We start from the raw sequence: 17887 nt of genomic DNA, 5'->3' as shown, positions 1-17887 counted from the left end.
AATAAAAACCTTAAAGAATTTCCCTAACTTTTACCTGATTTCCAGACAAAATTTTCAATTTTTCCCTGACCGTAAAGAGTATTCTCATTCACTCTAAAAATGATTCGATACTTAAAAAAAAACTGTTCTATTACATTTAATTACGAATTTTTTTAATTTGCAAAATTATTCGAAAACATTAATAAATTCTTGTTCAAATAAATATTTAATTATTATTATTCCATAGAAATTAAGATTTTCCAAAAATTTCAAATTCAAATCTTTATGAAATTTAACAACTTATAATAATTTAAATCTCTATAAAATTTTTCAAAAATTAAATGATTGAAAAAATGTAATAAAATGTGTTCAAAGAATTCAATTCTTTTTAGAAGTAATAAAATTTTTCATAGGTTTTCAATTATTTTTAATATAATTTTAAATAAATTCCTCCAAAGAATTTTATTATCTACTTGAATAATAATTGAATTCTCACACATTTTTTTCGACAAATAATTAAAATTTTAATGAAAATAATTCAATTCTTATGTTTAGAATTATAATAAAATTTGTAAAAATAATTGAATTTCTGTGAAGAGTTGCATTAAAATTTTCAAATAATAATTGAATTCCCAAGAAGAATTTTATAAAAATTCTTTTAAATAATTGATTTTTTCAAATCACTGAAAATTGTATTTTAAATAATTGAATTCCTTTAAAAATTTTATTAATATTCTTTTAAATAATTCAATTCTTTTGGGAAATTTTATTAAATAATAGTAGATATTGAAAATAATTGAATTCTTTTGGAAAATTTTATTAAATAATAGGAGATATTGAAAATAATTGAATTCTTTTGAGAAATTTTATTAAATAGTAGTAGATATTAAAAATAATTGAATTTCTGCGACGATTTTTGTTATTTGGGAAAATAATTGAATTCCTTTGAATTTTTTTTTTTTAATTTTTCAAAATAATTGAATCATTTCAAAGAAATTTTATAAATTTTTGAGAATAATTTTTTACTTCAATTATTAACTGATTTAAAGTTGTGTGAATTCTAAAAAAAGAAAAAAAGTAGCTTTTAGTGTCACAAATCTAAAAAAAAATGTATAATTATTTTTGAAATTTTTTTGCAAGAATTCAATTACATTTCACAAATAATGAAATTCTTCGCTGAAATTAAAATATTTTCAAAAATCTGCTATTTTAAAAAAAGTTCTTAAAAGAATTCAATTATTTTTAAAAAAATGTTATAAAAAGCGTTCTAAGAATTCAATTATTTTCATAACTAATAAAATTCTTTACAGGATTTCAATTATTTAAAAAAAAATGTAATAAAACTTCTTTGTAAGATTTCAACTATTTTCATAAATAATAAAATTCTGCACAGGACTTCAAATATTTAAAAAAATTATAATAAAAATTCTTTACAAGAATTCAAATTTAAACCTTTTTGATATTAAACAACTTATAATAATTATTAATAATTAACGAGTGATAAAATCATTATTTAATATTATACCTAATAATATTATTACTGTAAATTCTTCAAAATTATTTTCATCATTTCAATTCAATTATTATTTTCTAGAATTTTTAATTATATTTTATAAAAATAATTGAATTCCTTCAAAAAAAATTTTTTTATTTATGAAAATAATTGAATTATTGCGGAGGAATTTATAAAAAAAATTTTGTACATAATTAAATTCCTGTGATATTTTTATTATTTATGGAAATAATTAAATGTTTGCTTACAATTTCATTAAAATTTTTTTTAAATAATTGAATTTTTTTTGGGGAAATTTTATGTAAATAGTAGTTACTGAAAATCATTGCAATGAGAAAAATTTTTGAAAATAATTGAAATTAAAACAAGAATTTTATTCAAATTTTTGAAAATAATTGAACTTTGCAGAAGAATTTTGTTATATATTTATAAAGATAATTGGGATTTTGACGAGAATTTTTTTTAAATTTTGAACATAATTGAATTTTATATTCTTTGAAAATAATTAAATTTTTACAATAATTATTTGTAGTTTCTCCAAAATTGAATGTTTTTAGTGTTTTCAACAAAAATTTCAATTAAAAATTTTCAAATTCTATTATTTTGAAAATAGCTAATTTTATTTTAAAAAGTAAGTAAGAAGTAAATTGCTGCTAGTATAGAAATAAATTCACAGTATGAATAAAAAATAATAGAAATAGTTAAAAAAAATAGCTCACTAGTAAAAAAAAATATATTTCACTAAATCATTGGTAATCGAAAGTAAATGCTATGAGTAAGGGCTATTTTCATTAATAAGCATGATCAAGGGAGAGCCAAGGGGTGGAATGATGGGCAAGTAGAAAAGCTCGTTTGACTTCAAAGCAGACCGAGTGTCGCTAACTAAACTTTCCAATGCGAGGGACGAATTTGTCATTTTCAAACCCAGTCAGTCCATTTCCATGATTAAGTGTAAACTTCTACAGTTTACTCTTCAACAAACTTCAATTCTCTATGCCTACACTCTCCACACATACATTCACAAATTCTTCTACTCCAAACATCTATTTTTATTCATCAGTATAAGTGCGGAAAAATATTTTATTTTTTCCAATATATACTCTTCTTTCAACTGCGCAAACAATTCCGCTTCTAAATTAAGAAACAAAAAATATTTTTTACTGTTTTTCTAATTTTAAATAAATATTTAATACTAGCAATAATTTGCACGCTATTTTAACCAGTAATTTTAGTATTTGAAGCAAATATGAATTGAACCATTTAATTAACTCCAATAAATATTATTTGATTTAATTAAATATTTAATTAATAATAGTCAATTAATCGGTTATTTAAGTCACATAAATTTTCTTTTTTGTAACTTTATTACTGTAACATCTTCAAAAAATTATTTTCATCATTACGATTATTCAATTCTAGAATTTTTAACTCAAATTCTTAAAATCAATTTTTTTAAAATAATTTTTGAAAAAGTTCTTTGAGAATTTCCAAATCCTTTTATTTACAACTTAATTTTACGAAAATTTGATTATTCTGACATTCTCCAATGAAATCCATTAGAAAATAAAAACCTCAAATAACTAAAAAAAATTCCATTAAACTTATTGAGAAAAATTATTCTATAGAATTCTTAATTAAAAGTATAAAATGTTCAAATATTCAAAGATTTTAAGTCAAATTCGTTATGATAATATTAATTTTCATTAAAAAATTCTATGAGAATTCAATTATTTAAATTCAAAAATAAATAATTGAATGTTTCTTAAAATTGAATTTTCATAAAATAATTTTATCAACAAATTTTCAAATAATTCAATTCTCTTGACAAAATTTTAATAAAAAATTTTAAGAATAATTGTATTTTTCGAGAAATTTGATGAAAATTGTATTCAAAATAATTGAAATTCTGCCAAGAATTTTATTAAAAGTTTTGAAAATAATTGAATATTAGAGACAAATTTTATTATTTATAAATGTACAGGAAGTTAGATAATTGAAATTTTGTAAATTTTTAAACATAATTGAATTTCCAAGAAAAAATTTATTACTTTTAAAAATAATTGAATTCTTGTGATAAATATTTTGTTATTTATAAAAATAATTGAATTTTGCAAAGAATTTTATTAAAATGCTTCAAAATAATTAAATTTTCGGAAATATTTTTGTTATTTATCGACATAATTGAATTCTTGGGAAAAATTTTATTAAAATCTAAAAGAATAATTGAATTTTTCAAAAAAATTTAATTAAAATTGTATTTAAAATAATTGATTTGTTTCGAACAATTTTATTAAAATATTTGAAAATAATTAAATTCCTGTGAAAATTTCTAATATTTTTTGTAAATAATTGATTTTTTTGAGGAATTGAAATTAAATTTTTAATAATAATTATATTTTTTGAGTAATTCCTGTAAAATTGTATATTAAAAATAATTAGATTGCTGCGAAGAATTTTATTAAAATCATTTTGAAAATAATTTTATGCCTTGAAGAAATATAACTAAAAACGTAGGTATTAAAATTGAAAAATAATACTTAAATTCTAATAAATAAATTGTAGCAAAGGCTATTAAAATAATTAAATTTTTTTGATAAATTTAAACAAAATTTTTAAGAATAATAACTTTTTTCGAGGAATTACATTAAAATTTTATGAAAAATAATTGAAATTCAACATTGAGTTTTATTATTTATGAAAATAATTGAATCCCTGTAAAAAAATGGTATTATTTTCGAAAATAATTGAATAATATATGAAAATAATTTGTAAATAATTGAATTTTTGTGTAATTTTTATTATTTTATATAAATAATTAAATTTTTGCGTAGAATTTTATTAAATTTTTTGTAACTAATTGAATTCTTTTTGGAATTTTTATTAAAGTAGTAGATTTATTAGAAATCATTAAATTAAGGAAAGTTTTTGAAAATAATTAAAATTTTGCCAAGAATTTTATTAAAATTTTTGCAAATAATTGAATTTCTAAGAAGAATTTGACTACTTTTGAAAATAATTGAATTTCTGGAATCGTTTGTAAATTGTAATTGCTTCAAAATTCAATTTGTTTTAGTGTTTTTGAACTAAAATTCTTCTATAAATCCATTATCTTTAATAATCAATTAAATAAATTATTAAAAAATTTAACTATAATTTCAGAAGAAGTTAATTTAAAAAAATTTTTTTTAAAACTAATTTGTTTTTATATTTCAAGTTAAATTCATTTAAAACTGCAATTTTACAAAATTTTAAATCAAATTCTTTTGAAGTTAATCTACTTATGAAAATTGTAAACGCAATTCTTTTAAAATTGAATTAATTTAAAAATATTTAAGTGAAATTCGATTTTAAGAATAAACTTTAGAAAATAACAATTTTCCAGGATTTCGATCAAAATTCCCTGACTTTTTCAGGTTTTTTCAAGTTTTATAAAATTCCCTGACATTTCCAGGTTTTCCAGGTTGCGTAGGAACCCTGAATTAACACTTTGGAATAAAATCTAAATAACGACCCAACGGGAAGTTGCCAATGTTAACGATTGGTTCAATAATGGGCCATGCTTGGTGCCCAATGGTTTTTTCTTGGCAAAACAATTGGCAACCATCATTGGACCACCAATGGTTTAAACTTGGGATGATCACGCTACTGCCAATGATCGGTAGCCAAGCATCGGGCCAATATTAGTTGCCAAGGAATTGCCAAGGAAACAAAATCGATTTTCAAAAGCTTGATTTTTTATTGGCAGCCAACAAAAAACCAAGGTTTTGAAAATTGATTTTTTTAAATTATTAATTAAAATATATTTTTCAAAAATTTATTTTAAAAAAAAAAATATTTTTCAAAAATATATATTTTTTTTTAAATTGATAGAACATATTAATTTAATTTGTCACCTCTGGTAAAACAAAGATGAAAGACTGATAAATTCCCTCACTTTATATCTTACAGTGGAGGGATAACTGTGAATGTCTTTGCGAGAGAGGAGCAGGTACTTATATAGAGCCAGTGAAACAGGTCACAAGCGAGAAGAAATCACTAGCATGCACTCTGGCGGCGCTTGTCGGAACTGTTTTCTGGCGCGCATGCATATCCTGACGTTATCGACACAGCGCTTGGCAACCAACGTTGCGCCACTTCCGACAAGCGCCGCCAGAGTGCATGCTAGTGATTTCTTCTCGCTTGTGACCTTTCTCACTGGCTCTATATAAGTACCTGCTTCTCTCTCGCAAAGACATTCACAGTCATCCCTCCACTGTAAAATATAAAGTGAGGGAATTTATCAGTCTTTCATCTTTGTTTTACCAGAGGTGACAAATTAAATTAATATGTTCTATTAATTTAAAAAAATATATATTTTTGAAAAATATATTTTTTTAAAATTAATTTTTGAAAAATATATTTTTTGAAAATAAATTTTAATTAATAATTAAAAAAAATCAATTTTCAAAACCTTGGTTTTTTGTTGGCTGCCAATAAAAAATCAAGCTTTTAAAAATCGATTTTGTTTTCTTGGCAATTCCTTGGCAACTAATATTGGCCCGATGCTTGGCTACCGATCATTGGCAGTAGCGTGATCATCCCAAGTTTAAACCATTGGTGGTCCAATGATGGTTGCCATTAATGTTCCAATAATGGAACGGAGTTCGCCAAGCATGGCCCATTATTGAACCAATCGTTTACTTCCCATTGGGGATCTAGTAGTACAAACAAAAAAAAATTACAGTGATCATGTACTGGAATTAAGTTGTAACTCGTAGGTTTATTTTACTCTATAAGAAAAGTAGGTTAGTGAACTAAAACAACAACCGCGAGTAATTGTTTCTGAAAATAGGAAGTGTAACAAAATATTCGATTATCGATTTTCCTTTATATTTGCGTCACTTTGGGGAATTTAATTGTTTGTGAGCAAAAAGAATAATAAATAAAAAAAAAATAACGCCATTGCCAGCGCGTAATGCAAACATCGTTAAACCGAATAAATTAGCAAACAACTGGAGTTGTGCATTCGAGCGAAGCAATTATTTTACGCTTGCACGTTGGAAGGGTTCGAGTTCTGAGGGAATATTGGAACTTGAACCCAGGAACTCAACAAGTTCTGTGAAAATCGCGACGAGTAATTGGAGAGAAAGAGTAAGAGAGAGGAAGAGAGCTGAACGCGTATAAACGTACCATCGTCGTACCAGGGGAATCCCCTTTTGGTTTCGTTCGTGATTCTAACGAGGGCACAGAGAACTTGACCCAGCACAAGACCGCTCCTCACTTTACAGTTAAATACACAACCTTTGAATTTCCCATTTTTTTACTTGTAAGATATTTTTTTTTTTTAATTAAGAAGGAAAAAATTAGTGTTTGGAAATTTTTACTGATACTTTTGATAACATTACTGCTATTATTACTATTTCTGCTTCTATTACTGCTGCTACTACTATTTCTGTTTCTACTACTGCTACTACTATTACTACTATTACTGCTATTAGTACTAGTACTGCTACTGCATTTTTATTAGAAACAAAAATGTTTAATTAAAAGTCGGAAATTCTTTTTTTGAGAAGAAAAAAAAATTGTTGTGGGTTGAAAATGGAAAAGATGATAATGGACCTACTGCCAAAAAGGTTTCGCCTCCTACTATTAGGAGTATAAATTTCTTGTGCGCTTTAACGCTGAAAGGAGAAAATAATTTAGCGAGCAATTAAGAAAGGCGAAGTAAAATGGAGAGACTCTGCCGTCCCTTCAATTATCCCTGCATGCGTTTTTACATCCGCAAGCTTGACTTACACCATTAGCAACCCGATACTATATAAGGCATCCATCCAAAACAAATGCTTCTTTCCTTTTCACCGTTGCTTCCTCCCTTATAAACAAGTGCCATTTCACATGTTCGATTCTTTTCAAAAAATACTTTTTTTCGTGAGGGGGTGGGAATTAATTACTTTCGTTTAAATTCAGTTCTTCTAGGGTATTGAAATTTAGACAAAAGTCAAATATCAAAATTGTTCCGATGCAACGTTTTGATACCATAATGATCTCAATTTTCATAAGGAAATAATTTCTATCATTTCTATTTTTTAATTACAATTGCTTTAATAAAATTAAAAGTTTTTTAAAAATGAAGAAAAAAATGTCTGAAAATCAGGGAAATGTCAGGGAAAAACAAAATTAAATTTTTGTGTCAACTCTGTAAAATTATTAGTATAATAATATTATTATTATTATAATAATTATTTTCTATTAGTCAACGAGCCGATGGTATGGATTAAAATCTAGACCATTATAGCTTAACATATTTACTTAACATATTTTTCTTTCGACACATTTCAAATAAAATAACTTCCGAGTCATTCGCATAATGGTTCCTAAGAAAATGTTGTGACGTTAGTGTGAATTGGTTGGTGACTGCTGGGTGACAGTCACGCCTCACCAGACGATGGCACTTGAAGTGAAGCGAGTCAGGGGTGCCTGGCAATTATTTCGAATTCAGTAACTTCGAATAGCAAGAACGTCCGATTGATTATTATCGAATCGTACAAACGAGGGTGCTTTATCGAAGTCACTGATGCATTTTAGGTTGGAGGAGGGAGAAAAAAAAATAATATACCAGATGTAATTAAAAAGAAAATAACCTCTGATCTATTTTTTCTCATCTATAAAAAGAAACGTTTGCCCTCGTTTTTTTCTGTGTTTGTACTGTAAAGAAATTTCCTCTTTAAACATATTGTATTATTTAGTGCGTACATTTTTAATTTAATTGATGATTTGAAGAGAGTCTTCGCATTTCGCGAAATAAAAATATTGATTCAGATCGTTATATAATATTGTTTGTTGTTACGAAACAGTATTCCTGTTTCCTAACAGGAATAATTCAGATCAATAATTAAATTAGTAATCTGGATCATAATTCATATTAGTAAACTAGTTGATTGTCTTATTTAAATATTTCGTCTACTTTATCTCGTTTGCGGGAGAACTTTCATGCCATCTGGACGGGAACTTCCGGAGTTATAATGGCGCGAAATTCAAATTTCTCAAAAGAGAAATTACAAATGACTGCAGAAATTTAATTATGTTCAAAACATTTTGAAAATTATTGTCAAAATTTCTTTCCCTGAATATCCTGACCTGTGGTAACCCTATTTTACAATACAAATTTTTATAGTATTCTGAATTATATAAATTAGTAATTTAGTTTATTCTCTGCCTATTTTATCCCATTCACTATTATCCGCTTGTGAGAGAACTTTCATGCCATCTGGACGGGAACTCCCAGAGTCGTAATGGCGCGAAATTCAAATTTATGAAATCCTGAAAAAAGATTCTGTCAAGTATTTTGAATTCAGTATCAAATGACAATAATTGCCCAAGCGCATATTCTCCTCCGAACTACATTTCCAATATTTTATCAATCTATTAAAACATTTTTTCCCGCCGATGCGTTGTTGATATTTCACTCCCTCTGTCAAATTCCTTCAATCTACAGTGGATAAATATTGCAGTGGAGAAGGATGTCAAAAAAAAATTGGATCCAATCAGAGGAAGGAAGGAGAGAGAGAGAGATCTTAATGTTTGCTTTACTGGTCCTGGAAGGGCAATACATACAGTGAGGAATAAAGGGTAGAAATGTGGGGATGTTCTGGCACTGGCAGGGCCACAAAGATGGTTCGGGGTGTTACTAATTGGAGGGGTGACGAGGGGAAACCTTGTTATCTCTTAATTGCTACAACCCTCCACACTGTTTTGCATCGATAAGGAGAGTCAGTGTTACACAGTCCTTTGTCCCTCTCTTTCTCTCTCATTGCATCGTTGGTCGTTTGTTGCGCGACCTTTACAACCGTCACGTCCGCCCATTCCCTCATCCCACACACACACACACTCATATATTTATACAAAAAACTCAATGTCGCAATTTTTCTCATTATCATTATTATTTATTTTTGTCAAATGTCAAGATTTCGATGTTATTTTTTAAACCAATCTCACATTCTTTTTTGTAATATTTCGTAACATTTCTTTTCATTGTTTCTTCTTTTTTCTTTTTTTCCCTTTTTTCTTTTTTCTCTTTTTTCTATTTTTCTTTTCTCTTTTTCTCTTTTTTTTCTCTTTTTCTTTTTCTTTCCTACGTTTTTTCCTTACAGTTGGCAATTTTTTCTATAACGAATCAATTAGAATGTAAAGAAGAATTTTTATTGTTTCACACATTAGCTAATGGATAATTATAGACAAAGGCGTCGAGAAATAAAATAGAGAAAAAAATATTATTAGAAAATTACAAATGAAGAGTAATAAAAGAAGAAGGTTACGAAGAACAAGATTATTACAAAATTGTAATTATAAATCATCAAAGATTGTCATTGAGAAAATTCTAACCACTTCTATCGATTTCAATGGGACATTCATCAGTCTTGAGACTTAAACAACCAAGACATTGTTTAGCAAAAGAAAAAAAATTCACCAAATTAAGTTATTATAGTCGATAATTATATGTCTTCAGATATAGTTGTTATCAGTTCGAAAAAGGGAAAAGAACTTTTATTACTTTAAATCGCAGTCGCGGTAATAAACTTATAAGTTATCAAGGACAATTTATTATTTTCTGCTTGTATTCCTACAACTTTCCAATTCGCCTCTTTCATTAAAATAATGCAACTAATTTTCTACTTTTAAATTCATTCTTTAAATTCATTTTCTAACTATTAAAATTTGTACAAAGTTACCGGCCCTCTAAAGGTTAACAAAAATATAAATTATAATGAAAAAATAGTCAACTTAATAAAAATTATTATAAATTTTTCTAATTAAACATATTCTTTTTTTCGAAGAAGAAAACATTTTTCGTAGCTACACTCTTTTGCCTGGAGAAAAAGAGACAGCCTTTGATTTTTCTTATCCCCGTAATCGGCTTTGCTCGTTCATAATTTGTACTAGTCCCCAGGGGACATTCAGTTTGAGACTTTAATAAACTGACTGTCTGAAGGAACTTAAGGCACGAGGGAGAGTGCTGAAACTTACTTCACAACCAGGAAAACACGTTATTTCAGAAAAGAGCCTCGTAAACCTCATTTGAACTAAAGTTGTCGTTTCTGAAAAACCTTTAAACGAGACATTCTCGTCGTAATTGGCGCCCAATTCTCTACGTAAATGAACGTCAGAAAGAAAAATTGCCGACCTCTATTTTATTTTACAAAATTACTGTTTTTATTTCCTCCGAGCAAGAAAAAGGAAAAAAAAAATATTCGACATCTATAATGAAAAAATAAATTAATTTCTCAAGAGATTTAAATGCAAGTAATCAAAATAGAAATAAGGATAACAAATAGTACAATAGATAGTAAAAAGACCATAAATTTATTTGTCTATTATTAAATAAATATTTTCTTAAATCAAATAATTTTTATTTACCTCAAATAAATTTGAACCAATAATTATTTTCAAGAAAACTCTTGATTAGAATTTAAAAAATAGAATTAGAAATTTTCAAAAATTACATCTAGTCTTATCTTAAGAAGATAGAATTTTTAGTTTTTACTGTAATAATAATAATATAATAATTATATTAAAGGAAATTTTCTTCTTTTGATGTATTGAAAGGCCTGTATAATTTTTTTCGGGGAGAAAATAACTCTTTTCATTAGAAATCGAAATAAATAAATAAATAAATTGCATTTTCGATTCCTGTCACGAAATGAATCCGGGGAAAGAATCGTAACGAGTTCGATTATCCGACACACTATATGAGTCAGTTTTTCTCCGACTGAAAGTGAGGAGAGAAAAAGAAAAATAGAGAAAAAAAGGGAGAGAGAGAGAGGGAGAGAAGCGTAATTTTCTTCCTCATTCTTTTGGCACAGGAGTGTACGACCTTCGGTGTAACGGGTGTCCGGATTCCCAGGAGATATTCCATTTCTACCCCACTGCCTCATTGTTATGCAATACAGCATGTCTATATACTAACGACCCACACACATACAATCCCCGATTTTCAGGGGCTTAACATTCAGATATCTAGATCGGTTTCCAAAATCAGTCTGGCTTTACTGGAAAATTTACATTTTCCCAATTTCGTATTTCTAGTTGCTCATTTTATTCCCCCTATATATGCTTATATCAAGATTTCTTGTGATTATCACATTGCATATGTATCTAATTTGTCATATTCTCCGCTGACAAATGACAAATTCATATCGCGCCTTTGGCTTTATCGTACGTCAATTCTTTTCTCCTATTTTAAGAACTATTCATTAAAAGTCACTGGAGAAGTCATTTATCAGCTTTTTATATTTATAGCGAAAAGTAGTTCATAGTATAAAATGAAACTTACTTTAATTTTTATAATGTAAATAATAACTATAGACAATTCATTCAAAAATTATTTTTAAATCATTACGAACCATTTACGGCCCAATTACTGATAAAAATATAACCAGTCCGAGTCAAATAAGAGAACATTTTACTTAAAATTGAAAAATAAAAGTGAAAAACAAATTTAAACTATAAAAAATTTGTATAACTATAAAACATGAAAATATCGATCACTCTGAGTCTTCGACTCGGAGCAATCAATATCTTTACGTTTTATAATAATTAAAGTTAGCCCAGTGATAAAATCATTTACAATTCAATTATTATTTACAAGAGTTTTTAACTAAAACTCTTCTTTAAATCGATTATTTTTAATAATTTTCGAAAAAGTTCTTTGGCAATTTTTAAATTCATTTGTTTACAGTATTCAATTTTACGAAAATTTTTTCAAAAAAATTAATTTCAAAATTCAATTATTTTTAAAAATTCACGCTATATTGCTTTTAATATTCAATTATTATTATCTAAAATTTTAACTGAAATTAATTTTCAAATCAATTTTTATTAGAAAATTCTAATAGAATTCAACTATTTAAATACAAATAAAATGCAAATAAATAATTTTTTAAATAATTGAATATTTCTTAAAATTCAATTCTGTTAAAGAATTTTATCAACAAATTATTAAATAATTGAATTCTATCGACGAATTTTAATAAAATATTTAAGAATAATTACATTTTTCGAGAATTTCGATTAAAATTGTATTAAAAATAATTGGAATTCTACGATGAACTTTATGATATTTATAAAAATAATTGAATTCCTAAAAAGGAATTTTATTATTTACGAAAATAATTGAATCCCTGTAAAAAATTTTATTATCTATGAAAATAATTGAATTATTGGAAAGAAATTTAAAAAAAAAAATTTGTAAATAATGAAATAACTGTAAAATTTGTATTACTTTTTGAAAATAATTAAAGTTTTGTGTAGAAATTTATTAAATTTTTTTTTTTTTAATATTTGAATTCTTTTGGAAAATTTTATTAAAATAGTAGATACTTATTAAAAATCATTGAATTGAGGAAAATGTTTGAAAATAATTGAAATTTTGACAAGAATTTGATTAAAATTTTTTAATACAATTAGATTTCGGAGAAGTATCCTAATTATTTCTAAAACTAATTGAAATTTCGACGAGAATTTAAAAAAAATTTTGAACTTTTACTTTTTACTTTTACGGACCTAGTTCGAGCCATGAGTGTAATTGTAAAGTTTGAAAATAATAGTTAAATTCTCAAAAATTATAATGAAAAATATTTAAGTGTAAATTTAAAAATGAAAATTTTAATTATTTTCAATATTTTTAATTGCATGTTTCCGAAAATTTAAATAAACAATAAACAATAATACAAACAAATAAAAATTTTTTTAGAAATAATTTGAACATTTTGGAGAAAATAATCATGTTCATAATTTTTTAATTAAAAAGTCTTAAAAAAATTAATTAGTGTTTTTTAAATTATAAAAAAATTCTTTTAAGACAATCAATTATTTTCGAAAAATTACATTACTCTCCGAATTTGAATCAGTTAAAAATCATAGTTTTAACTGACAATCAGTGACTGACGTTTTACTTCTGAATCAGTTAAAAACAACTGATTTTCAAGGAAAAACTAACTAATTTTCAGTAAAAAATAACTTAAAAAATTAGTTAAACTTGACTATAATTGAAAGAATCAAAAAGAAATTTACTGAAACATCAGTGAGTTTTAACTGACAATCAGTTGATTTTAATTAAATGTCAGTAGAAATATTATTATTTGAAATGGTGACTGACTTTTTGCTTCTAAATCAGTTATTTTTAACTGATTCAAATTTAGAGAATAAAATATTTTGAAAAAACTAATTCCTTAAATTGTTTTATTATAATTTTTTAAGATTCAATTATTTTTGAACCAAGTAAAATAAAATTTGCCGTTTTAAACTTATTAAAATTTCGAAGAAATCATGTTTACATTTATAATTAAAATTCTTCAAAAGTTTGATTATTTTCTTTTATTTTCTTCCAAAAATTCAATTATTTTTTTAAAGATTTTATCAAATTTCATATATTTTTTAAAGATCTTATCAAATTTCAATTCTTATTAAAAGATTTAATCAAATTTCAATTTATCAAATTTCAATTATTGGAAAAATTTTCAATTATAATATATGTATGTAATTAAAAAGCTATTATCTTTAAAAAATTATTTAGAAATATTTTAAAAATATTTCTGTTTAAAATTCCTTTATTCTAATTTTTTTGAAAGTCGAATTAGAAATTTAAAAAAATTACATCTAATCTTATCTTAAGATAAGATTTATAATCAGAAATATATACCACAGAAAAGCTGTGGCATATTAAAACTATATTTTAATTAAATTAACTAGAATTCTGGTCATTCCAACCAGAATTTTTCTTTTAGTGTTTCCTCTCTTAAAAAGAGATTCTTCACGATAGGTACCAGTGATAAACCGAAATGCATAAATTTATGTTGTCTATTAGGGGTTCAACGACCACCAGCGCCGATTTAAAGGGCGACACCCCCCCTCTCCTTTGAATTTTAAAAAGAAATAACACTATTATTTCAATTTTTTAATGATAAAAAAACGCCTTGACTGAATTCACCCCTAAAATGACTCTTGCATAGAATATAAAGGAGAACAAAAGCAAGAGTAAAAAAAAATTGGTTTTCCTATACGAAGGGATGTAAAAATGAAATTTTGAATGCGAATGAATCGTATAGTGAATTATATTGTGTAGAAAAGGGGAGAATGACCTATGTTGTTGACCAGAGGGCAATTTGGTAAAATTTACAAGTTTAAAGATAGTTTAGGAGAAGGAGTCCATTACGAAATATCCGCAGTGAGCACCTTACCGGAAACATTCACGCTCGATGACGAAAACGAGGAGGGTCGTTGCGTGTCAGTGTTCGGGTCGCAAAGTTGGTCTTGTTAGGCCTGTAAAAGGGGATTTGGATCAACCAACCGTACACAAGCCATGGGTTGAGTTCTTCCTTCCCTCGCCTCGGCCAGACACGCTTCGTTTCTCGATTGATTCTTTACTTTACAATCGACAGAACCGCGTAAGGGCCAACACACACCCACATAGTTGTCAAGTGTACTTTATATTTACGGCTCGCTCGTGCCTTTAAAAAAACAGAAAGAAAAAACTCTGCTTTCATCCTTTTACAAATACTCTAATCATCACTTGGAATATTTTTTGCGAGTAATTGCATTAGAGGTCTTGTTCAATTAATTTCAATCAAAATTTTTATTTTTTAAGAATCAAAATTAATGTTTGATTTAAGGAAATTTTTTTTCAAGGAAGTAAGAATTTCTACTTTACATCCAGAGAAAAATTTTATTTGAACCACACTGAAAAAAAAATTTATTTGATTCAAATAACCGATTAATTGACTATTATCAATTAAATATTTACTTGAATCAAATAATATTTATTGGAGTCAATTAAGTGGTATTTGAACCAATAATTTCAGTACTTGAAACAAATATGAACTAAACCATTTGACTCCAATAAATATTATTTGATTCAAGTAAATATTTAATTGACTCCAATAAATAGTATTTGATTCAATAAAATATTTAATTGCGAATAAAATATTATTTGAATAAAATAAATTTTTTTACAGTGCAAATATAATTTACTTGAGGTTAAGTTCAACCAAAAAATATTTGTCTCAAAGCCAAATAGGTTATTTATTGGTTTTAAATCAAAATTTTATTCAAAAATAAAACTTTTATTTGAACCAAATAAAATTTATTTGAAACAAATAAAAAGTCCAGTTGGTTCTGACTCAAATAAATATATATTTTTTTTATGTATACTTAGAAAATATTTCTTCGAAACAAGGAAATTTTGGTTGAATTAACTAAATTCATTGCTATACAGTTAACCAATTATTATTTGTCTGATTCAACTAAAAATTTGCTTTACGAGAGCAAATTCTTCCTTCGAACGAAAATGTTATTTAAATAAATAGTAAAAAAAATATCTGCTAATTCAACAGTAAATTTTAATTAAAAAACTAAAAAGTTTTACCTAAAAGCGAAAATTTAGTGAGTAATTAAAAATTAGTTAACTTCTTTACTAATTAGTGACTGATTCTTTAAAGTCCGCAACGTTTTTAAAAACGAAAAACAATAAGACAATTTATTTTAGCTTCAAATTCATGTTTTTTTTATCAATCATCTTTTAAATAACAAAAGTTAAATAAAATTCTTTTTTAATTTACGCATATGAAAATCAAAAATAAATTTAGCTTGAAAATATTTCTTATTTCATTTTTCGTTTTTAAGAACGTTGCGAATTTAAATCTCATAATTTATCTTATTTTTCTTCCTTCCTCTTTTTCTAATTAATAACTTTTTAACCGTGTATGATAATTTTTCCAAATAAGATAACAAAACCAACAAGGAAATAGCAAATAACGCAAATGTCCTTCATTCGTAGCAATTTAATTTTTAATTATATCATTTTCCCCGGATATTTTCTTTTGCCGCATTTGAAGTTAATTTTCACTCCAAGGTTGTTAATATTATGAAAAAAAAATTTCTAATACGAAACTACAGTAATTAAGGTAAAATAGTACATTAATTATATCAATTTAATGTAACTGTAGATGTAATTTTCAAAGAAAAAAATTTTCTTCTACTACAGAAAAGAGAATTTTAATAAAATAAAAAATATCTTCACGGAAATACGCGAATAATAAAATAAAAGAGTGTATAATAATTACTAATAAAAATAGCTTATAATTACAGTTTAAAATCAAACCGTAATTTTACATTCAATTCAGTTTCAAAATTATTAATTGAATTAAAATTAAATATAATTAGAAGAATTTTATTTAATTTTTCAAAAATAATCAAATTTCAAAAAGGAATAGAATTAAAAATTTATTGAAAATAATTAAATTCCTTCAGAGAATTTTATTAAAATTTTTATAAAAAAATAATTGAATTTTTTCAAGAAATTTTATTGAAATTTTTGAAAATAATTGAATTTTTGCGAAAGAATATTATCAAAATTTTTGAAAATAATTAAATTCTTTCAAAGATTTTTAATAAAATTGTATTCTAAAAATAATTGAATTCTTACAAAGAATTTAATCAAAATTTTATGAAATAATTGAATTCTAAAGAACAATTTTATTACAATTTTTAAAATGTAATTGAATTCTTGCAAAAAATTTTATTAAGGCTTTTGAAAATAGTCAAATTAGAAAAAAAAATTAAATAGTCAAATTCTTCCAAAGAATGTATTTAAAATTGTATAAAAAATGATTGAATTCTTTCGCAAAAGGTTATTACAGTTTTTTTAAAAATAATTGAATTTTTTTAAGAAATTTTATAAAAATTTTTTAAAATAATTGAATTTTTTAAAAGAATTTTATAAAAATTTTTGAAAATAATTAAATTCTTTCATTGAATTTTAATAAAATTGGATATTAAAAATAATTGAATTCTTACAAAGAATTTTATCAAAATTTTAAATATTTTAAATTCTATTTTGAATAGATAATTTTTATTAAGAACAATTGTTCTTCTGAATTCCTCTGAAGAATTTGACTATTTTTAAAAATTTTAATAAATTTTTTTGCAAGAATTAAATTATTTTTAAATATACACATACTGTCAAAATTTTATAAATAATTGAATTCATTTACAAAATTTTATTAAAATTTTTTAAAGTAATTGAACTTTTGCAAAAAATTTTATCAAAATTTTTTTAAATAATTAATTTTTTCGAGAAATTTTATTAAAATTGTACTGAAAATAATTGAATTATTAAGAAAAATGTTATTAAAATCTTTAAAAGAATTGAATTCCTTCAAAATTCTTCCGAGGAATGTAATTAAAATTGCATAAAAAATAATTGAATTCCATCAAGAAATTTTATTAAAATTGTTGAAAATAATTGAATTTTTGTAAAGAGTTTTATAAGAATTTCTAAAAATAAATAAAAATTCTTCGTGTTGAAGAATTTTATTAAAATTTTTGAAAATAATAATAACTAATTAGTAATTAGTAATTCTT

At 24.6% G+C, this 17887-nt stretch overlaps 1 protein-coding gene across 1 annotated transcript in view; it reads left to right on the top strand.

Annotated features, from left to right (window-relative positions):
* LOC122506246 (vesicular acetylcholine transporter-like) overlaps nucleotides 1–17887 on the top strand; it is a 148117-nt gene that overhangs the window by 68717 nt on the left and 61513 nt on the right. The gene's annotated exons all lie outside the window — the stretch shown is intronic.

The sequence above is a fragment of the Leptopilina heterotoma genome, unplaced genomic scaffold, assembly GCF_015476425.1.
Source record: "Leptopilina heterotoma isolate Lh14 unplaced genomic scaffold, ASM1547642v1 Lhet_4, whole genome shotgun sequence".
NCBI lineage: Eukaryota > Metazoa > Arthropoda > Insecta > Hymenoptera > Figitidae > Leptopilina > Leptopilina heterotoma.
The sequence above is the reverse complement of the archived record's forward strand: the minus strand, read 5'-3'. Positions and strand labels throughout refer to the sequence as shown.